Below are 23,163 nucleotides of genomic sequence, written 5' to 3'. Positions count from 1 at the left end.
CACAAACTAACAATATCTAATCTTATTTTTATTTACTTTTAAAAATCTGAAGTTTTGTTGGTTGTAAGTGGTTTGACACTGAGTTTGATACCTCTGAATCTGATTATCTCTATAATTTCTTCCAGTTCAAAACTTCTATTTTCCCATAGTGGGTGATGGATAAATTAACAGAATTATAAAGTAATTGATGCTATTTTTATCCAAATTTGCTTCTATCTAGAATGAGATTCCTGGAATGAGAGAGGAAACAAATCTATTTGTCCTGTAATCATATAAACCCTGAAAAACCAAGACAAGATCTAGGGAATTTGATGATCTATATGTGGAACTAGTAATTACTTATGAATATATATATATATATATATATATATATATATATGTATATATATATATATATATATATATGTTTTTGCAAGGCAATGAGGTTAAGTGGCTGAGGCTGGATTTGAACCCAGGTACTCCTGACTCCAGGGCCAGTGCTTTATCCCCTGCGCCACCTAGCCACCCCAATTACTTATGAATTTAATGGATTTGCTGAATTAGCATGTGCTCTAGAACTAATCTTAATTCTCTTGATCTCTCCCCAGTCTTTGACACTGTTGATTAACATCTCCTCCTGTATTCTCTCTAGGTTTTAGGGTTTTTTAATTGTTGTTTTTAGCTCTTATAAAGTGATAGTTACAAATCTACAAACATTTGCTTCAATAGTTTCAGGGTTTAATCACCCTGTCACCACTTTGGTCTCCCCTAAGCTACCTCAGTCTCTGGAGGAGTAAATTAAAAACTTAGCTTAGTTTCCAAGTTTTTGCATTAACCAAGTTCATGTCCAGAAAGTGACTGACTTTGAGGTGAATCCTTTCATTGAACTGGAAATCTGAAGCTCATTCTCAAAAACTGCTTTGTTCCTTGAACCATTAATTCTGAAAAGTCTACAAAGCCTGACTTGGATTAAAGTCCCTGGATTTCCTTGGCTCTCCTAATATCTGATAATTCACTGCCTTTCTAAAGAATGGAAAGTAATTCACTAAAAGGTCAAGTAGGAAGACCCATTTCTCAAGGACCATATGACCTCAGAGGAGAGACAGCCAAAAGACCTTCCTCTTTCCTGTATGCTCTCTCATTGGATGCTACAAGCAAAACAATCAGCAAAGTCCTCCAGAGCTGAATAAACCAAAAATAATGCTCTTCCTAGGTTCTCATGATGCTATTTGCTTTTAGTTATCCCTCTGTCACTCTGACCCAGTTGTGCCAGGTCCTTTGCTAGATGTTCAAGTTCACACCCATCCAAAGCTCTTTTGGTTGGTCTTCTTTATTTCTCCTCATTATCTTGCTTGGTGATCTCAGGAACTCCATTAAGTTTCATGATGATCTCCATGCAAAGGATTCCCAGATTGAAATATTGAACCCTATTCTTGTCTTTTTTTTTTGTAAAGTTTTTGCAAGGCAGTGGGGTTAAGTGCCTTGCCCAAGGTCACACAGCTAATTATTAAGTGTCTGAGGCTGTATTTGAACTCAGGTCCTCCTGACTCCTGTACCACTCCACCTAGCTGCCCCCTAGTCTTTTTTTTTTGAACTAGTCCTGTATCACTTATTGCCCTTTAGACATCCTAAACTTCATGTTCAAACAGAACCCTCTCCATCTGCAATATCTTCCCTTCTTCCTAATTTCCTTATTATTATTGAGGTCACTAGGTGGTACAAGCACTAGGCCTGGAGTCAAGAAGACCTGAATTCAAATTTGACCTCAGACACTTAATGTGTGATCCTCAGTAAATCACTTAATCCTGTTTACCTTGGTTTCCTCCTCTGTAAAAGGAAATGGCAAACCATCCAGGATCTTTGACAAGAAAACCCCAAATGAGGTCATAAAGAATTGGACACTACACAACAACAACATTGAGGTATCACTGTCCTTTTCAGTCACTCTGGCTCAAAACTACAATGTCATCCTCAACTCATTCACAGGCCACAAATTTAAACTGTTATTAAACCTTTCAATTTTTACCTTTATAACAGCTATCTCATATGTCCCCTTTTGCCTACTCACAAAGTTGCCAGTCTAGGTCAAGCCCCACCCCCCTTTAACTCTTACTTGCATTATTGCAATAGCTATTTTTTTGGTCTCCTTGCCTCATATTTTCTACTTCTAATCTATTCTTCACTCAGCTGATTTTCCTACAGTATAGCTCTATGTCACCTTAACATTTAATAAACTTCATTGACTTGCTATCAAATATATAAAACTCTGTTTGACATTTAAAAATCCTCACAACCTTCTACCCTTTCCAGTCTTCTCACATTTTATTCCTCTCTATGGGCAGCTAGGTGACTCTGGGATCGAAGGCAAGAACACAAATTCAAATTTGACTTCAGATGTTTATTACCTGTATGCCCAAGCAAATCATTGAATCCTATCTGACTCAGTTTCCTCATCTGTAAATTGAGCTGGAGAAGAAAATGACAAGCTACTCCAGTATCTTTGCCAAGAAAATTTCATATGGTATCATAAAGAGTCAGACAAGACCAAAAAAAACGACTTAACAAAATGCATTCCACAATCCAGCAACACTGGCCATTTTCTATCTGTATGTCTTTGCATTGGCTGACCGTCCTTTAGGCCTACATACTCTTTTTTTTTTCCTAATTGTATTTTATTTATTTTTCCAACTTACATGCAATAGTAGTTTTCAACAATCATTTTTTTTCAAGAGTTTGAATTTCCCTTCCTTCCCTCTCTTCCCTTCCCATTTCCCCCAATAGAATGCAATCTAATAAAGGTTATACATGTATAATCATGCTAAACTAAGGTCTATATTAATTATGATGTGAAAGAAGAATCAAATCAAAATCGGAAAAAAATTAGAAAACATATATGACAACTTTTAAACACTGAAGATTGTAAGCTTTGGTCTGTATTTAAGTCCCCCCCCCCCCCCACATATGGATGGTTTTTTTCAATTACAAGTCTTTAAGAATTTTCTTTGATTATTGTGCTACTGAATTGAACAAGTCCATCACAGTCATAGTCCAAACAAGTCAATCATCACCCAATGGTGCTGTTAGGGTACACAATGTTCTTCATGTTCTGCTCACTTCATTCTGTATCAGTTCATACAAGTCTTTCCTAGCTTTTCTGAAGTCTGAAATCTTATTTCTTATAGAATAGTATTCCATCACATTCATCTACCAAAATTTGTTCCGCCAATCCCTAATTGATGAATATCCCCTCAATTTCCAATTCTTTGCCTCTCCAAAGAGAGCTGCTATAAATATTTTTGCATATGTGGATTTTTTTTTACCCTTTTTTGCAGACTAGTTGGGGCATTATTATTATTATTATTACTCTTTGGATGTATTATTACTCTTTGGGTATATTATTACTCTTTGGGTGTATTTCCAAATTGCTCTCCAGAATGGCTGAATCAGTTTACAACTCCACCAACAATACAATAATGTCCCAGTTTTCCCTGAACCTCTATAACATTGATCATTTTCCTTTTTAGTCATCTTGGCCTTTCTGATAGGTGTGAGGTGACACCTCAGAGTTGTTTTAATTTGCATTTCTCTAATCAATAAGTGATTTAAAGCATTTTTTCATATGACTGTAGATAAATTTAATTTCTTCATCTGAGAATTGCCTTTTCATATCATTTCATTATTAATTGGGGAATGACTTGTAGTCTTATAAATTTGACTCAGTTCTCTATATTTTAGAAATGAGTCCTTTGTCAGAAATACTAGTTGTAAAATTTGTTTCTGAACCTAAAAGTGCCTTCCTTTTAATCTTGGTTTCATTGATTTTATTTGTGCAAAAATTTTTCATTTTAATGTCATCAAAATTATCCATTTTGTATTTTATAATGTTTTCTCTCTCTTCTCTCTCTTCCCATAGATCTGATAGGTAAACCACTCCTTATTCTCTTAATTGGCTTCTGATGTCATGTTTTATGCCTAAATTCTGTACCCATTTCAACCTTATATTGATATAGGGTATGAGAGATTGTTTCTGCCATACTATCTTCCAGTTTTCCCAGCAGTTTTTAAACGAAAAAAGAGTTCTTAGGGTCTAGGATATTCTTTCTTACCTTTGTCCCTTAGCTTCCAACCTCCTCAATCTAACCTTCTTCCAGAGCCCTTTCCCATCCCCATCCACCTAATGCCCTCCCTCTTAGATTACCCTCCATATATTCTGTATATCTATCTTATATGTATCTAATTATTTAGAATTTTTCTGTCCCATTAGGATGTGAGCTACTTAAGAGGGGCAGTGTTTTTTTCTTTCTTTGTATACCTAAATACTTAGTAGAGTACCTGGAATGTTGTCCATATTTAATAAGACCCTGCTGAACATGGGTAAATTATTTATTTTGATCTTCCTTCACCTTAATGTATAAAACTGAATTCATTATCTTTTCCCTTAAATCTTCCCCCTTTCTAAATTTCCCTCTTATTATCAAGGGCAATATTATCCTTCCAGTCCTTCAGTTTTGCAACCTAGATATCAACTTTTACATTCCACTCTTTCTCACCAACCATGTTCAATCTGTTGTCAAGTCTTGTCAAATTTACAGTAGTCTGATGGTTGGTCCCTTTATCTCTAGTTTCTCCCCATCTCACACCTAATCTCCACTCAATAAACTTCAAAGGCTCCCTTTTACCTTCAGGTTTGACTTTAATATCCTCTGTTCCTTATTCACTCTGACCTTTCCAGTTGTCCTTACCAGTTGTCCTTATACTACTTCCTCACCCTACCCCATCCCCACACTGAAGTTCAGTGCCTCTGTTAAGCTGCTTGTTCCTCAGACAAGCTACCCTTGCCCCTGCCTACAAGCATTTCACTGGCTGTTCCATAGACCTGGAATATTCTCTCATCTCTGCCTCCAACAAGAAACCTTTCCTTATCTCTCTTAATTCTAGGACTTTCCCTCTGTTTATTAATAATATTTTCTATTTATCTGTATTTACTTGTTTGGACATAATTTTTTTTTTTAGGTTTTTGCAAGGCAAATGGGGTTAAGTGGCTTGCCCAAGGCCACACACAGCTAGTAATTATTAAGTGTCTGAGACCGGATTTGAACCCAGGTACTCCTGATTCCAAGGCTGGTGCTTTATCCACTACGCCACCTAGCCACCCCCATAATTGTTTTTTTTATCTTTTTTTTTAAACAAATTGTTTACATATTGCTCTCCCATTAGATTATGAGTCCATTAACTTTCTTTGTATTGAAGTATTGCTATGCTCAGCATGACACCTCACATTAGTGTTTATTTTACATTTTCTCTGACTATTTTGCAAGTCTATTGTAAGGTTTAAATGAGATGAAACATAAAAAAGTGCTTTGAAACTATTAAAAACTATAAATTTGAGGAAATTTTATTGTTAAAGTAGTCCCTCTGTGCCTTAGTTTCCTCATGTATAAAGTGGGAGTTCAAGCAGCCTCTGAACTCTCTTCCAGCTCAGATATTCTACAATTTGGCATTACTTCCTTCCCTTGTTTTCTATGAACATATTAAGTCTTAGGGGCAGCTAGGTGGTACAATGGATATGGCACTAGTCCAGGAATCAGGAAGCCCTGAGTTCAAATTCTACCTTAGGCACTTGACATTTACTAGCTATGTGACCTTAGGCAAGTCACCTAACCCTGATTGCCTCACAACCAGAATCATCCATCTCTAGATGTTCTGATTCATATCTGGTCACTGAACCCAGATGATTCCAAAGGAGAAAGTGAGGCTAGTGACTTAGCATAGCATCTCTTACTCAAATCCAAGTCACTTGCTTGATATGGCTTGACCTCCACGATGTCATGGTTTTCTTTGATGTCTTTGGTGTTATCAGTCAAGCACCTCTCACATAGAAAGAATGAGAGGAGATCCCACAGAGGGAAAGACTGGGTTGGGGGCGGGATCTCTAAAGGATCATAGATTTAGAACTGAAAGGAACCTCAGATGCCTTTTAGGCAGAATTCTTCATTTTACAGTTGAAGAAACTTGACTCCCAGAGTTGTTAATGACTTGATTAAAGTCACACAGGTAGTATATGTTAGAGTTAATTAAAAAAACTCAGATCCTCTAACTCCAAACCTAGTATTCTTTCTGTAGAAAAATAGTAAAGAAGCATCCAGAAAAGGGATCTAGCGGAAGAGAGAAATTTAGCTGATGTCTCCATTTTGCCAAGGGCTGACCCTTCTTACAGTCTTGTGCATCTGGAAGAGGGATTAATCAGCATTTAATTAGTGCTGAGAACAGGTGTGAAATAACCTAACTGGGCAGCACTCCCACTCGTCCCCCCTCCTCTAAACCCCACACACAAGTGACAAGAACTTGGGTTGGTAATTCCCAATTAAATTTCTTTCAAATTAGGGATGAAAGCTGCCGGCAGGGGGCATTATTGGACCTTTCGAGCAGCATGGTCCTCTGAGCCTGAATCTCTGAAAAGGGAGGTTTAAACAGAAAGAGGGGAAATTGAAGCCTCCAAGGAGACTAGACATTGTGTCAACTGTTCCTTTAGAGAACACAAACCTAGTATAACCTCCCTTTGTCACCTGCCTCCCCAGGAGACCACAATTCCTAGGACAATCTCCAAAGGAATATTTCGTCTACCCAAGATGTTTCATAGGATGGTATAATTATAGAGATAGAAGGGGCACTGGCCTGCCATCCAGGGGCCCTCAATACAGGTTTATTGACTGACTAGTGGTCAGCCAGCCCATCCCCCTTATTTTACAGATGAGAAAACTGAGACCCAGAGAGATGGGGTAGTACATGCTACATATAGGATTTGAATCTTTTTTTTTTTTTTTTAGGTTTTTTGCTAGGCAGTGGGGTTAAGTGGCTTGCCCAAGGCCACACAGCTAGGTAATTATTAAGTGTCTGAGGCCAGATTTGAACCCAGGTACTCCTGACTCCAGGGCCGGTGCTTTATCTACTGCACTACCTAGCCATCCCTACAGATAGGATTTGAACCCAGATCCTCTGCATTTTTTTTTCTCAAGGTGAATTTAAATGATTATCAATAGTAGGAATAGGTGGTAAGAATATGTGGTAAGAATAGTGGTAAGAATATGATTTCATTGTAAAGGAAACTCTCAAGTGAGGAAATTCCTCCTACAGATGCAGATCAGCACCTTCACTGCAATTTATAATTGCAGAGAGAAGTATTAAACTCAAAGAAAAACAAACTACTAAGCTATACATTAAAATCCCTGTGGGCCACATATTAACTTAGAAGGCCATATAGTAACATTATCTTTGTTCTAGTCTATTTTATTTTGTTAAATATTTCCACATTGCTTTTTTTTGGTGGGGGGTGGGGTGGGTTAAGTGATTTGTCCAGTTCTAGCACACAACAGTTCATCTCAAATGTCTGAAGCTGGATTTGAACTCAGGTTCTCTTGATTTTAGAGCTGGTGCTTTATCCATTGGACCACCACCTAACGTATCCCCTCCCCCATAACATTTTTTTTTGCAAGGCAATTGGGTTAAGTGACTTGCCCAAGATCAGATAATTATTAAGTGTCTCAGGCAGGATTTGAACTCAGGTTCTCCACTCTGGGGCTGGTGTTCTATCAACTGGGCCACCTAGCTGCACTTCTAATATTTTAATCTGTTTTGGGTAGCACTTTGGAGTGTTTCTTCCCCTGGGACTTGGAGCAGAGGAAGACATAGTGTTTTGTCAGAGTCACACAACCAATATGTGTCATAGGCAGAGTTTGAATCCAGATCTTCCCAACTTTGAGATGAGCTCTCTAGACACTATATCATGTCACCTCCACAACTAACAAATAAATATTAATATGATTATCAACATTATTAATAATTTAAAAAATTTTGTAAGATTTTTATACTTTGATTAAATTATGGATTTTAAGTTGGAAGATTGCCTTAGAGGTCATCTAGTACAACCCTCTCATTTTACAGATTGGGAAACTGAAGCTTGAAGAAATGAAGTGACTCACCTAAGATGACAGAGTGAATGACAGAAATATAATTTTCAGAACATAAATACATATTGCTTTATTTTGTGCTCACATTACCAAGGTTTCCCTATGTATCTCTCCCGCAAGGTGGTATGGCAGAATATTGGACTTGGAATCAAAATGGGTTGTGAGGGTCAAATGAGATTATATTTGTAAACTGTTTTGCATATTGTCTGGTGCAGTGGTATTTAATACAAGTTTATTCCTTTCCCCTCCTTACTACAAAGAATAAAAAAAAGATAGAGAATCTGTTACACAAAACAAACCAACACATTGACCAAGTCTGACATCTTAGATTTCATACCCACTTCTGCAAAGAAGGGAGAGAGATGTCTTTTCATGTGTCTGTTTTTGGGGAAACGTTTTCTTTATAATTTCAAAGAACTTAATTTCCATTGTTTTGGGACTTGTTCCTGGGGACAAACTTTTTTTTTATAATTTCAAAGAATTCAAATTCCAATGTTTTGTAGTTATTGTTCTTTCCACTTACACTGAGGCAGTTGTGCATGTTGTTTTCTTGGCGCTGTTTACTGTACTTTGTATCAGTTCATATAACTTTCTATGTTTTTCTCTTTTTCTCTTTTTCATTGTTTCTCACAGCACAGTAATATTCCACTGCATTCATGTTATATAGTTGTTTTCATTCGTGTCTGACTCTTTGTGACTCCATTTGAGGTATTCTGGTCAGATAGTATGCCATTTCCTTCTCCAGCTCATTTTACAGATGAGAAAATTGAGTCATAACATGGTCAAATCACTTGTCCAAGGCCATATAGCTAGTAAGTGTCTTAAACCTGAATTGAACTCAGGAAGATGAGTCTTCCAGATTCTAAGTCCAGTATTCTATCCACTATGACACCTAGCTGCCTTTATATTCAGATTCCACAACTTGATTAGGCATTTCCCAATTAAAAGACATTTATTTGGTTTCTAGTTATTCACTACTACAAAAAGTACTACTATAAAGATTTTTTTTTGTATATAGGACTTACTTGTTATCTCTGATTTTCTTAGTGTATTTGCCTAACAGTAGAATCTCTGAGTCAAAGGGTATGGATATTTTAGTTCTCAAAATTTCATGACTTTCTAGAATGGTTAGAATAATTCACAGTCCCAGGAGTGAATTAGTGTGCCTGTCCTTTTACAACATCTTCAATATCTTCCCATCTTTTATCACCTTTGTCAAATTTCTGGACTTAGCATTTTGGTTTGCCAAATTTTAATTTTTTGTCATTAATGACCTGAAACATTTCTTCCTATATTTTTTAATAGTTTGTAATTCTTTCAAAAAGTATTTATATTCCTTGATGACATCTATTTGAAATCAGAGCCGAAATTTGAACAAAATTTCTCTGGGATTAAAATCCAAAATTCTTTCTATTGTACTGCCTCTATAAAAATTTGTTGAAATGTTATCTCAAATGTTGAGTACATTTGTTCCTCCTAGATCCCTTTTCTTGACTTATCTAGCACACTAAACTGAAGTCTTATTTTCTCTACTAAACTTTTTTTTGTTGTTCAAGAAAGATTTTATTTATTTTGAGTTTTACAATTTTTCCCCTAATCTTGCTTCCCTCCCTCCACCCCCACGGAAGGCAGTCTGTTAGTCTTTACATTGTTTCCATGGTCTACATTGCTCTAAGTTGAATGTGATGAGAGAGAAATCATATCCTTAAGGAAGAAAAATAAAGTATAAGGGATAGCAAAATTACATAGAAACGATAATAGTTTTTTTTCCCCTAAGTTAAAGGTAATAGTCTTTGGTCTTTGTTTAGACTCCGCAATTCTTTCTCTGAATACAGATGGTATTCTCCATCGAATTTAGCCCAAAATTGTCCCTGATTATTGCACTGATGGACAGAGCAAGTTCATTAAGGTTGATCATCACCCCCATGTTGCTGTTAGGATGTACAATGCTTTTCTGGTTCTGCTCATCTCGCTCAGCATCATCTACTAAACTTCTTGAAGAATTTGCTTATACCCCTGGCCCTAATCCTTCCATTTTCTCAGACACTTTCTTCTCCACTTATTGTGATCAAGTTTTCTTTGCTGAAATTCCAAATCATCAAATCCAATGTTTTTTTATTTTTTAAAAAGTTCTCATTCTTTTTGGTCTCTCTGTATGGTTTGACATTGTTGGTTATCCTCTCCTGATGGAGATTCCTTCCATCCTTGACTTGAGATTCATCATCCTCTACTGGTGCTCCTCCTACCTCTCTCCAATCAATTCTTCTATTTCCTTTGCTGGCCTTTTATTCTTTTTCTTATCCCTTTATGTGAGTACTACACAAGGGTCTATCCTTGGTCCTCTTTCCCTCATGTCTGTGTTGTCTTTTCTCAATTTCATTTATAGAATCACATTTGGTCCAAATTCCTCATTTATCAGATGATGAAACTGTGGCTCAAGGAAGTTAACTGTCCTGTCTGGGGTCATATAGGAAGCATCATGGAGAATTACCTGCCTTGGCTTTCTACTACCTCTCCATTGCAGATGACAGCCAAATTTATTCCTACTCCTGTTCTCTCTTCTGAATTTTAGATCCACATGTTCAACTACTTACATGCCATCTTTGCCTGACTGTTCCACTGACACCTCAAACTTAATCATGTAGAGAGATACAATGGGGAGAACCCTGAGGCCCTGGGTTCAAATCCTATTTCAACCATTATTTGTGTGATCTTTGACTGTCACTTATCCTCTCTGAGTCTCAGTTTCCTCATCTATAAGATGAAGGAGTTGACTTGATATCCACCAACCTTAGGATCCAACATCTAACACAGTGCCTAGCCTATAGTAGATGCTTAATCAATATTTGATTCTTGTTTTGTTTGATTCAACAGTAGTAATTCAAACATTGCAAATAACATTATCCTCATTTTATAGCTGTGAAATTAATGCCCTGAAAATTAAAGGAATATATCCTTGGCATCTTAGGAAACTGGGATCTCCTGAGAGCATTCTCTCTATTATACTCCTGACTCCAGGGCCAGTGCTCTATCCACTGCACCACCTAGCCTCCCCTGTTCTTTCTATTATACCAAACCTATCTCGGTCTCCTCTAGGTCTCCCAGGAAGATAAAGGATGGTCCAATTGGAAAGTTTAAGAGATGTATTAATGACACTGGTCTCAACTTGGATCTTTGGTGGATCAGTTGAAGCTCAAGGACTATGAAAGCTTTCTTAGAGTCCTAATGCTACAGATATTTCTCTCTAAAAGCTTGACTTTTATGCCACTAGCCTTCCTCACGCCAACTGTCTATTAATAAGAATAACTGAGCTGAGCTGGGGGGGACACAGAATTGCCAGTTTCTTTTGGCCTCCTCCTTTCTTCCCTCCTTAGCTCCTGGCTCCAGGGAGTAAACCCACTGACCTAGCCACTCCTCATCCCTCTTGGGTGTGCATTTTCAGTCCAAAAGAATGGTTCATGGACCTTGGATGTTCCTTCATCAAAGCATCCTCTCTACAAGTGGACCTCTGGGATTTGTTCTCCTCAGTTTCACTTCCCATGTAATATAAATATCACTGTGACTAAGGCAGTGAGAACAGAGGGTGAGCCTCTAGGGTCTCATGCGTGCCAGGAACTGGGGTGAAATTTGAACACAAGACATCCTAGGGGAAGGTAAGAAGTGACTCACTGACCCAGGAAAACCTAGGATTTGAAAGGAAATACCACTCTGCATTTGAAGATACCGGAAAGAACCTAATAAATATATTTTATCACTGCTCCAACTCAATCCAATTTAATAAGAATTTATTGATTGTTGACTTTGTCTAGTTTTATGTTAGGCAATAAGGATATGTAAATTTTTTGTTTCTTTTTTAAAAATGAATATATTATTAATTTAAAAAATCTATCATTTTGAGTTTTGTACAGTGGAAAGAACATTGATTTTGGAATCAGAGGCCTACATTAAAATCTTGCCTTTGTTACCTATCATTATGACTGGGAAAGTCACTTCCTTCTTTTGGGTCTTGATTCCTTCATGAATGAAATGGTGATGGGGTAGACTAGTTAGTCTGTATGACCCCTTCCAGTTTCAAAACAAAATGATCCTGTGACTACTTCAGCATATACCAATAGAATCCTCCTTTTAACAATATAATTAAGGGAAATAAATCAAAACATTGACTATACCTGACAAGAACTGTATACCCTATTCTGTACCTTGACGTTACCACCTGTCTGCTGAGAGGAGGGGAAATATATTTCACTGTAATTCTTTTGAAGCTGATATTGGTCACAGCATTGAACTGAATTCTCCTGTCTATTAATGTTGTTTTCCTTTGCTTAATACGAATGATTATGCAAATGATGATTCTTATTTTAATGATTATGTAAATCCTTCCCTTGATTCTTCTTTTTATGATTTATATTAGTTCATGTGAGTCTTCTCACATAATATCTATTTCCTAGGCTTGTTGTAAGGATCAAATGAGATAGTGTACAAAACTTGAATGTGCAATATAAATGCTAGCAATGAATTAGTTAGCAGATAAGCATTTATTAAGTGCCTCTTATATGAGCTAAACAATGGAGAGTTGAAGAAAGGCAAAAGATAATCCTTTCCTCTCCAGGAGGTCACAGTCTAATCTACTATTCTTGTTTTTTATAGACCATGATTTGTCCTGCAATCCCTAACTGATAATATAAAAATAAATATGTTTGAGGGACTCATAGTTCAGTTGGAGAAACAAAACATACCCAAGGGAAAGAGATGGAGAGTTAACAGAAAATGGCCAACTCCTCTTTGAATGTCTCATTGTGGTATATACATTGAGTAGATCTTGGATTTCTGAAAGCCATGCAAATGGAACACAAGTTCTAGAAGGCCCTAACAAGGTCTGGGGGAATGATGACTGTCCAAATACTAGCCAGAATCAAGTTAGAGAAATTAATTCCTAGTGGTTAATTCATGGGGTAATTTTTTTTTAGCAGAAACTCCTTAAAACTTGGAAGGGGCAGGATGGCTAGGTGGCTTAGTGGATAAAGCATGGGCCCTGGAGTCAGGAGTACATGGGTTCAAATCTGGTCTCAGACACTTAATAATTACCTAGCTGTGTGGCCTTGGGCAAGCCACTTAACCCCTTTTGCCTTACAAAAAAACAAAAACAAAAACAAAACCTAAAAAAACCCCAAAAAACTTGGAAGTGGCTATGAGCTGCTTGGTTAGTAGAAATGCCCACATCAATTAAATCATGCATCCTTGAAATATTGCAATATGAGGCAATAATTGTAAAACACTTAATATGGGACCCTGCAAATAGTAGGCACATAAGAAATATTTGTTTCTTTTGCCCATTTTCCTCTTTGTCAGTATGGCATCATGGGCTAGAGCAGTTTAGAGGAGTGGAGAATCAATGAGGGTCGGTGTTGTAATGGGAGATTTCATAAAGAGAAACATAATGATGGTAATAAAAATAATTGCTGGTTCTTTTCACAAGCATTTATTAAGTATTATATCCCAGATCCTGGACTAGGGTTGGAAATATAAAAAAAAATGAGCACTCCCTGCTCTCAAGGAACTTACATTCTCTTGGGGGGGGGGGGGTGAAGTGAAGAAACAATGTGAACATTGATAAATAAATCCGAATTGAATGGGCTTCATGGAGAGGGTGAGCCTTGAAGGAAACTGAGGATTCTTCAAGGTAGGTGTGAGGAGGAAGTGCATTCCAAGCATGAGACAGTCTGTCCTAAGAAACAGAGATAAGAGATGGAATGCCATGAATGGAGTCAGTTGGGATGGAATGTCAAATATGTACAAGAAGCCTGGTAAGGTAGCCTGAAGCCATATCATAAAGGACTTTACATGTGAAATCAAAGAGTTTTGACATTTATATATTTAAAAATTTATAGAGCACTTGACATGCATTATCTCACTTGGGCCTCACAACAAGCCCAAGAAGCAAATATTACGGGTAATGTTATACTGAGGGCAGGGATCATTTCTTATATTTTACAGTATCATGGAATAATAGATCATATTGCCTATCTGATAGAGTATTTTTCTTTTTTTTTCTTTTTTTTTTGCAAGGAAAATGGGGTTAAGTGGCTTGCCCAAGGCCACACAGCTAGTAATTATTAAGTGTCTAAGGTTGGATTTGAAGTCAGGTACTCCTAACTCCAGGGCTGGTGCTCTATCCACTGTGCCACCTAGCTGCCCCTAGAGTATTTTTATATGTGGAAGTGCATGCCACATTCCTGGCCCATGGTTGCCCACCTCTTCAGAGGAAAAAGAGAGTCACATTGTCATATCTCTCCTAGGAGTCATTTCCCTTCCTGTACCTAAGTGCTCTCAACAATAAAATGAGACAGTTGGACATAACAGCATCTTTGTTTCTTTCCTCTGAGCTCTAAATTTTTGATCCTGTTAATCTGTAATCTAGAATTCTATAATGCAATGAAGTATAAGATATGGTCATAATCACTTGGATTTATAGTCTAGTTGGAGAAGCAAAACTAAGACAAGGGAAAGAGTCAGTAGTAAAGAATCCAATGCTGGATTCTGTGGTCAGTTCAGAAGAGGAAGAGAGCAGCGTCAGCTCAGGTGGTCGGGGAAGACTGAGAGGACATGGCTCAACTTGAGTTGGGCCTTGAAGCATGGGTAGGACTGGGAGAGATGGCCTGTGAAGTGGGGGGAGCACATTCCAGGGCAGGCAACAGCATGAGCAGAGGCAGGTGCTGAAATGAACATAACTCACCTTCCCCTTTAAAAAGACAACTTGTATTGATATCTTGTTTTTTATCATTGTGATTTCCAAATAGGACACACAGGAAGCAAATAGCAACATGAGGTCCTGAGTCCTCTTTCTCCAAATTTAGAGTTCTTTTCTGCTGCATCAGTTTGTCCTTTCTTTACTTCCTTTCTCTTTTATATCTCACCCCCCACTGATACTTCTTAGCCCAACACTGAGTACACAGAAAACATATAGCAAATATTTATTGAATGAATGAATGAATGAACAAATGAGTTATTTATTCATGATATAGATGAACTAAGTCCTCAGCTTCTGAGAAGACTAAAGATTCAGTACTTGAGCCCTCACCAGTGATATTTCAAAAATCATGAAAGACAGGAGAGGGTCAATAAATTTGAAGAAGGGCAAATGTCTTGATCATCAAAGAAAAGGAGAGAACAGAGTCTGCAAACTATGAACCAGTGAGTTTCACTTGGATTCCTGGGAAAATTCTCTAATGGGTTATTAAAAAGATCATTGTCAAGCATCTATAAAGGGCAGTGGTGATTAAAAAAGAACTAGTCATCAGCTTAGTCATGACTTTCTGGACAGAATCACTACATTAGTAGATGAGGGGAATGCAGTGGATATCATTTAGCTTGCAGCAAAGTGATAAAGTTTCTCTTACTACTTAAACAGAGAAGATAGGAAGATATGTTTGGATGATAATACAATCAGATAGATTCAGAGCTGGTTGATGGTTTGACTCAAAGAATCATTATTAATGGTTCAAGTCTTATGGCTAGTGATCTCCAGTGGAGTATGATGTATAAATGTCAGGTGATACAATGCTTAGAATGCTGGGCTTGGAATCAAGAAGACTCATCTTCAATTGTCCACTTGCTAGCTGGGTGACCCCTGGTAAATCACTTATTCCCTGGTGTTTGCCTCAGTTTCCTTATCTGTAAAATGAGCTGGGGAAGGAAATGGCAAACCACTTTGATTTCTTGGGGTCATGAATAGTTGGATAAAACTGAGCCAACTGAACAATAGTCTCATACTTGTTCAAATGAAGGCAAAAATGTTCATTAAGGTGAGAGGGACAGCTGTCACAGGATGACAGGATCCAGAAAGATTTTGACAAATGAGAGTATTAGATTGAATCAAATAAGATGAAATTCAATAGGCATAAGTGTAAAATCTTATAGTTGGGTACAAAAAATTCAACTTCAATATAAAATGGGAGAGGAATAGATAGATAAGAGTTGTTCTGGAAAAGATCTCAGGACAGGTGTGGTAACTAAAAAAGTTGTTTTCTTGGACTGCATAGAGAGGGGCAGAGCTTCTAGGAATGAAGAGGAGGCTGATCCTCTGCCCCCCCCCAATCTGCCCTTGCCATTTAGGATATTAAATATCTGTGGAACTGGGTTCAAATATATATTTCAAAGTTTAACAAAGAAGTCAATAAGCTACAAAGTGTCTAAAGAAGAGCTACCAGAATGATGAATTGTCTTGAATCCATGGCACATGTAGATCATTTGAAAGAAATTGGTATGTTTAGCCTGTAGGAAAGAAAATTCAGGTGGGGGGAGGAGGAACAGGGTAGATGTCTTCATGCAGCTAAAGGACTGTCATGTGGAAAAAAAGACTGGATTTGTTCTTTTTGGTCCCAAAGGGGGAGGAGGCAGGGTGAGAGGAGATTGCAAAGAGTCAAATTTCAAATTTATGATAGGGGAAACTTTTTAAAAATTTAAACTGTCCTAAAGTAGAAAGGAATGACTTAGAAATCTTCAAGCAGAGGTTGGATGACCACTAGTGAGGTTATAATGGCAATTCCTTTGGTGTTTGAATTGTACCAGATGACCACTAAGATCCCTTCCAACTATCATATTCTGTAATTTAATGAATTGATTAATCAATGACTGATTGAATCAATGGATGAATGGATGGAGAGATGATTGAATGAATAACAAATTAATAGTTGGATGGGAGAATTCATATGAGAATAAACTATGAATGGAATATGTAAATGGACAAATGAGTGAAACAAATAGCTAATGGCTAGATGTATCAATTAATAATAACAATTAGGTGGCATGGTAACTGAATTTGGAGTCATGAAGACATAAGTTCAAATTCTACCTCAGATGCTTATAAGCTAGGTGACCCTGAATAAGTCACTTAATCATACTCAGTCTCAATTTCCTTATCTGTAAAATGGAGACAATAATAGTCCTTATCCCCATAGGGTTGTTGTGAGGTTTAAAGGAGATTATACATATATATTCATACATATGTGCATATCATGTATATACACATGCATTATATATATGTAAATATATATCAAGAAAGAGAGAGAGGAGGAGTAGAGAGAGAGGAGGAGAAAAGAGGAGAAGGAACAGAAACAGAGAGACAAAGAGAGAGAGAGAGAGAGAGAGAGAGAGAGAAACAGAGACAGCTATGTAAATCTTAAAGCAGGATAAAAATGTTTGCTATAATTAGAAATGAATTATTATGAATGAATGAATTACTGGCTAGATAAATGAATGAATTGCTAGGTGAATGAAATGTCTCCCACCTTTCTTTATGGGTGGGGTTTGTTTCCAGAGATAATGGGTCCTATCTTCCTGAGAGGTTTCCTCTTTTGTGAATAATGTCTTGATTTCTCAAGATGATCCTCAGATGTGTGTGAGGGCTGAGTGGAACTATATCAGTTTTTTCGGGTATGGGGAATGAGTCCATAATCTTCCAGGATGTCCACTCCATTACATCTGTCTCAACATCGAACTTCTGATCATTTTCCCTATTTGCTTTCAGATAGGGTGGAACTAAGAAACATGCTGTGGGGGAGAGTATGGAGCAGAGAGAATAATCCCCGGTGTTGCTTAAAAATGCAAAGCCAGTGCCATGAAAATCACCAAAATAGATTGTTTTGAAAAAAAAAATAATAATAACAGCTTCCATTTGCATTGCTTTTTTTCTTCAAAGAACTCCACACATGTTCTCATTTATCCTCACGACGTGCTTGGGCAGAAGGAAGGGAGTTGGCATTATGAAGCCAAATGTTCCATATGAGGAAACACAGACGTTCTCAATTATCTGCCTCAATGGAGGCAGGCCATGGTGCGGATAATCTAAAAATATGGATAATCGAAAAATTGCATCCATGGTGCCCTGGAAAGTAATTTTTAAAAACTGTATATTATTCATACCTTTTGTTTTCCCTCTCCCATTTTTGAACTTTCCCTTGTTACACAGAAAACAAATAAGTAAATCATCCTATACAAATGATCTCATCTGACAACATATAAATAACAATAATGACAATTAACATTTATATAGTGTTTACTATGTGCCTGCCAGGCAATGTACTGAGATCTTTACAATTTTTATTTCATTTGATCCTTGCAACAATCTTGGAAGATAGATACTATTATCCATATTTTACAGATGGAGAAAAACGGAAGCATACAGAAGTTAAGTGACCAGTATCACACAGCTAATAAGCATTTGAGTTCAGATTTGAACTCAGGTCTTCCTGATCTCAGGTCCAGTTCTCTATTCACCATTCTACCTACCTGCCAGCTATCTAGCTGTAGTCGTTCAATAACTCTCTACTACCCCATCTTTTCTATTACTCATTTTGCTTTAGTGATCTTTTTGGGAACATTTTTGTGGCCATTGTGCATATTGCTATTTGGATTTTGTTGTGCATCAATGCATACAAATCATTCCACTGCATCTATACTTGAAGAGGGTATTTGGTGAATTCACTTTTCTTTCAGTTTGGTGTTTGGGAATTCACTTTTTTAAAAAATTGAAACTGGGCTTTAACGACCAATCTCAGGAAAAACTGGGCAGTTTCAGCATCTCTCAAGTTCTCAATTTAGAGATCTTTCCTCATTTCTGACTTCATCCTGGCAACAGTCAACAGCATTTCTCAGACTGATGAAAATCACCAGCTTTAGCTAAGCTGCCCTGACTCTTTAAGCTTACCCTAGGGTAGTGTTAATTAAGGGTTTTGGTCTAAGAAGCCTTTTGAGTTGCAGGTCAAAGTGAAAATAAACCAGAAAAGCAACATTTCTCTTTTGCTTTCATATGAATTTTGATATTTGATATCTGATATAGTTCCACTCAGCCCTCAGACACATCTGAGGATCATTTTGAGAAATCAAGGCATTATTCACAAAAGAGAAACCTCTCAGGAAGATAGGACCCATTATCTCTGAAAAGTCAAGTTATAATTGGATTTCTCCAAAAGTGGTGATAGTTATTGCTTGGGATCATACTCTTTGCCTTTTTGACTATGTAGTAGGCAATAGAGAGATGGCTGACCAGAACCAGTGGGTCAAGTAGGGTTTCATTAACCTGGTCTATAGATCCAGCCAGAACAAGAGGAGAAAGAAGAGACGACTTCCTCCAGGTGGCGTAACTGTTCTTGCAAGACCTGTTACTTCCACTGGTAGGATCATCCATCTTGTAAATCTGCAAAGGGCCAGGCACAGTTAAGTAGGCTGAAGTGTGTCTGAACTTTCTGACCTTTGCCCTAAGATCACTTCTCTGGCCCCAGGGTAGTGGATCAGCACCATTGCACTCTCCAAACAGCTTCAATTCCTTCAATGGACATTTCTTTCTCCTGATGGATTCTATTAGCACCTGGAGGTTGGACATGCTACTTTGGCGTGTTGTAAGAAATCTGATTTATATTGGAAACTCGTGGCCACATCTATCTTTACACTCACGTGGCTGGGCTGGAGGAAGGGGCTTGAAAGGAAAGAGTCAAACAGATCAATCTTGAAAGCAAGACTGAGAGAGACTCTGAAAGGAAGATAGATAGAGCTAAATATTTGGAAGACACAGTGGAATGAGAATCAATGGGAGGATTGGCATAACATGGAAAACTTAGGCTAAATATTAGGAGAAGTTTCCCAAAAGGGAAACCTATGAGATGGTGTCTGTCAAGAGAGGTTTTTGAAACAATTAGAATGAGAGAATTCAGAACACGTCTAGCTTTATCTGAGCTAGAGTGGATGAAGGAGATAGCTCGGAATCCTTCTTTTTCCCCTCCCTCTTTCTCTTTTCACTGTTTTCTTTTGACCCCTGCTAGTTTAAGGATGCCTAATAAAGACCTCTATTTTCCTACTTGTCATTTTGATCGCTTGATCAATAGGGAGATCCCTGAGTCCCTCATTCCACTGCTGTTGAGAAACAATATTTTTCTAAGACATATAGTGGCATATACCTTGTCCCTAGCTTGGTGGTGATTACCAGAAGCATATTACCTCTGAAAGTCTAATATTGACTCTACCATTAACTAGCTTGGGATTTTCTTCTCTGGGTCTCAATTTTTCCAGCTACAAGATCAAGGAGCTAAGTTTAGATGATTGCTAGGATCCATTCTAGCTCAATTATTCTCTGTTCTTAAGTTTCTTCTTAGCTCTGACATTTTTCTGTTCTCCCTTCTAACTCTGACATTCTGTGTTTCAAGGTTTTTCTAGATCTGACATCTGACATTTTTTTCTCAAGTTCCTTCTGGCTCTGACATTCTTAGTACTAAGATCCCTTTTGATTCTGACATTCTATGACCCAACATCACTTTCAGCTCTAAAACTCTGTGTTTCAAGCTCCTTTCTAATTCTGAAATTCTGTGTTCTCAGGTCCCTTCTTGTTCCAATATTTTCTTTTTAAAAGTTCCTCCTGAAACCTGGAAAGACTTTGAAGTGAGCAGAACCAAGAGAATATTGCACACATTAATAGCAACATTGTGTGATGATCAGCTATGATGGGTTTAGCTCTCCTCAGTAGTACAGTGATCAAAGACAATTCAATTCTAAAGGACTTGTGATGGAAAATATCATTTACATCAAGAGAAAGTATTATGGAGTCTGAATGCTGGCTAAAACATACTATTTTCCATTTTGTAAAAATTTGCTTTATGCTTTACGGTTTTTTTGCCTTCTCATGGTTTTTTGGTTCCCTTTTATTGTGATTCTTCTTTCCTAACTTGACAAATATGGAATATATTTAACATTATACCTGTATAACCTATACCAGATTACTCAGCTGTCAAGGGGAGGGAAGAAGAAAGAGAGAGAGGAAAGAAAAAATGTTGAACTCAAAATCTTACAAAAAAAGAATATTATCTTTGCCTGTAATTGGGATATTAAATGGATATATCTTTAAAAAATAAAAAAATAAAGTTCCTTCCTGCTCTGATATTGAGTTCTAAGATCCCTTTTAGCTCTGACATTCTCTATTCTAAATTACTTCTGATTCAAATATTCTGTGATCTAAGATGCTTTCCAGTTCTGACAATCTGTATTCTAAGATTCCCTTCTAATTCTGACATTCTAGAATATTTTCCATCTTTAATGTTTTGTGCCAAGATTCCTTCTGCCTCTGAAGTTCCTTCTAGCTCTAGTATTTCTACTTTAAAGTCTCTTGAAGCAGCTAAGTAGAGTAGTGGATCTCTATCACTGAACCAAGAATCAGGAAACCCTGAATTAAAATCCAATCTCAGATGCTTTATGTGCCTTTAGGCAAGTCACTTAATTTTCTTTAGTCTCAACTTCAACTGAGAATCAATGGAGATAATATTTGTAAAGTACATAGGGCCCAGCACATAGTAAGTTATTAATAAATACTTATTTAATAATTAATAATTTTCATTAATTAATAATAATTATTTATTAATAATAAACAATAAATTAATGTTCCCTCTCTTCTGTCTCAAAAATTGATGTCTAAGATTCCTTCTAGCTTTGATGTTATTTTTTTAAGGTACCACTTAATTCTGTCAATATTTCAAGATCCCTTCCAATGCTGGCATCTTTTTGTACTCTAAGTTAGAAGTCAAAGGTTCTTCACTTTTTATGTATTATCATGGATTCTTTTGGTATTCCCATTGAAGCCTATGGACCCCTTTTCAGAAGAATAACATCTTTAATATATGAAGAGAATATAAAATACTTTCAGAGGGCAGTGAATACATTTTTGTTATTTTTTCCCATCCAAGTATCTACTTCTCCTTAAATTAGGATTCTATGGATTCCAGGTTAAGAACTCCTGCTCCAGATTTTCTTACAGCTCCGACATTCTTTGCTTTAATATTCTCTGTTATAAATTTCCTTACAGCTTGAATTTTCTATGATTCTTTGTTTCTAAAAGTCAGGACTGCCTTTATGTAAGCAAACCAAGGTGTTTACTGAGACACTACTTGGGCATAAAGACTAAAGTTGATCCTTTTAGAGAATTTTGGAGATGAAAACACAATGAGTCCTAAGTATGATTTTATTGGGAGCCACCTTGCTTCACTATACAGCCAAATGCTCCAACATACAGCCAAAGAAGCTGGTTGTCTCTCTTTCTGCCCACAATTGGCTTTGGAACCTCACTTGAGCCTTCCTCGGCTGATTCCTCATCACACCATTGGTTTGTCAAAAGTGTGTGGAAAAACAACACTCTGGCAGCAAAATGAGGCAAGGCAAAGAAAGAAGAAAATTACAGGGGCCACTTGAAGAATAGATTCTCTTTCTGGTCACTCCTACATCATGATGATTAGGAACCCCTTGGGCTCTTCTCTGGTCACTGTCATAGATTGGTTAGTTCAATTTGGTTTGAATTATAAACACTTCTAATAAGAACTTGTATCACAGATTCTTTGGGATTAGGGAGCCTATCTATGATCCCTTTCTAGTTATCTCCCATTGTTCTCTTTCAACAGCTGTAATGCCCACCAAATACATTCTTCTCAATGAAATTCAATTCAACAAAATGTTATTAACTGTTTTCATTGTTTAAAGCACTTGCTAAGGACCTAGATATTTCAAAAAGCAACAACAAATAGTCCCTTCTTAAGTCTAGTAGATTCATGAAACAGATAGATAGATAGATAGATAGATAGATAGATAGATAGATAGATAGATAGATAGAGATAGATAGATAGAAAGTTATAGATTAGATAGATGAATGGATGGATGGATGGATGAATAGATGGATGAATAGATAGATGAGTATAATACAAGGTTGTTTGAGGAGAGAGAGAACACTTTGCAAGATAGCTCACAAGATAAAGGAAGGCTTTACTCAAAAGATGGCACCTGAGTGGAATCCCTAATAAGCCATTCGTGTATGGTAGGTGACACCAGGCATATGCTCTAATCCCTCCTATCTTTTCTGAAGATCTTTACATGATGTATGAAGCCTTCATTGTTCCAATGATGAAGGTCTTTGCTTTGGTACTGACACAGTTATGGTTAGTTCATGCCCTTAAATTGTGCCCTTAAGATCAATCTTTAAAAGGATTTCAGTGGGCGGGGAACAAATGAAGTCAGAGAACAAAGAGAAGCTACACATAGACGTGAATTTCCTACCTTGGATGCAGGATGCAGGTTGATAGAAGTAGGTTGCTCTTCTGAATATAGCAGCAGAATGATAAGGAGTTTCTGGGCTAAGCTAGAAAGACCTTGAACCAGCAATGGAGTTGTCAATGGCTTTGTGACATAATTT

The 23,163-nt window shown here is 37.2% G+C and overlaps 1 long non-coding RNA gene across 1 annotated transcript; it reads right to left on the bottom strand.

Moving 5' to 3' along the window:
* Positions 1-13,460: 13,460 nt before the first annotated feature.
* On the bottom strand, positions 13,461-23,096 carry LOC141505175 (uncharacterized). Its single transcript, XR_012473561.1, has 3 exons — positions 23,028-23,096; positions 17,234-17,829; positions 13,461-13,671 (listed from the first exon to the last, which is right to left on the bottom strand). It is a non-coding gene; the product is annotated as an uncharacterized LOC141505175 (long non-coding RNA).
* Positions 23,097-23,163: the final 67 nt, after the last annotated feature.

The sequence above is a fragment of the Macrotis lagotis genome, chromosome 1, assembly GCF_037893015.1.
Source record: "Macrotis lagotis isolate mMagLag1 chromosome 1, bilby.v1.9.chrom.fasta, whole genome shotgun sequence".
In the NCBI taxonomy this organism is placed as follows: domain Eukaryota; kingdom Metazoa; phylum Chordata; class Mammalia; order Peramelemorphia; family Peramelidae; genus Macrotis; species Macrotis lagotis.
Note: the sequence above shows the minus strand (reverse complement) of the source record. Positions and strands in the feature narration are given on the sequence as shown.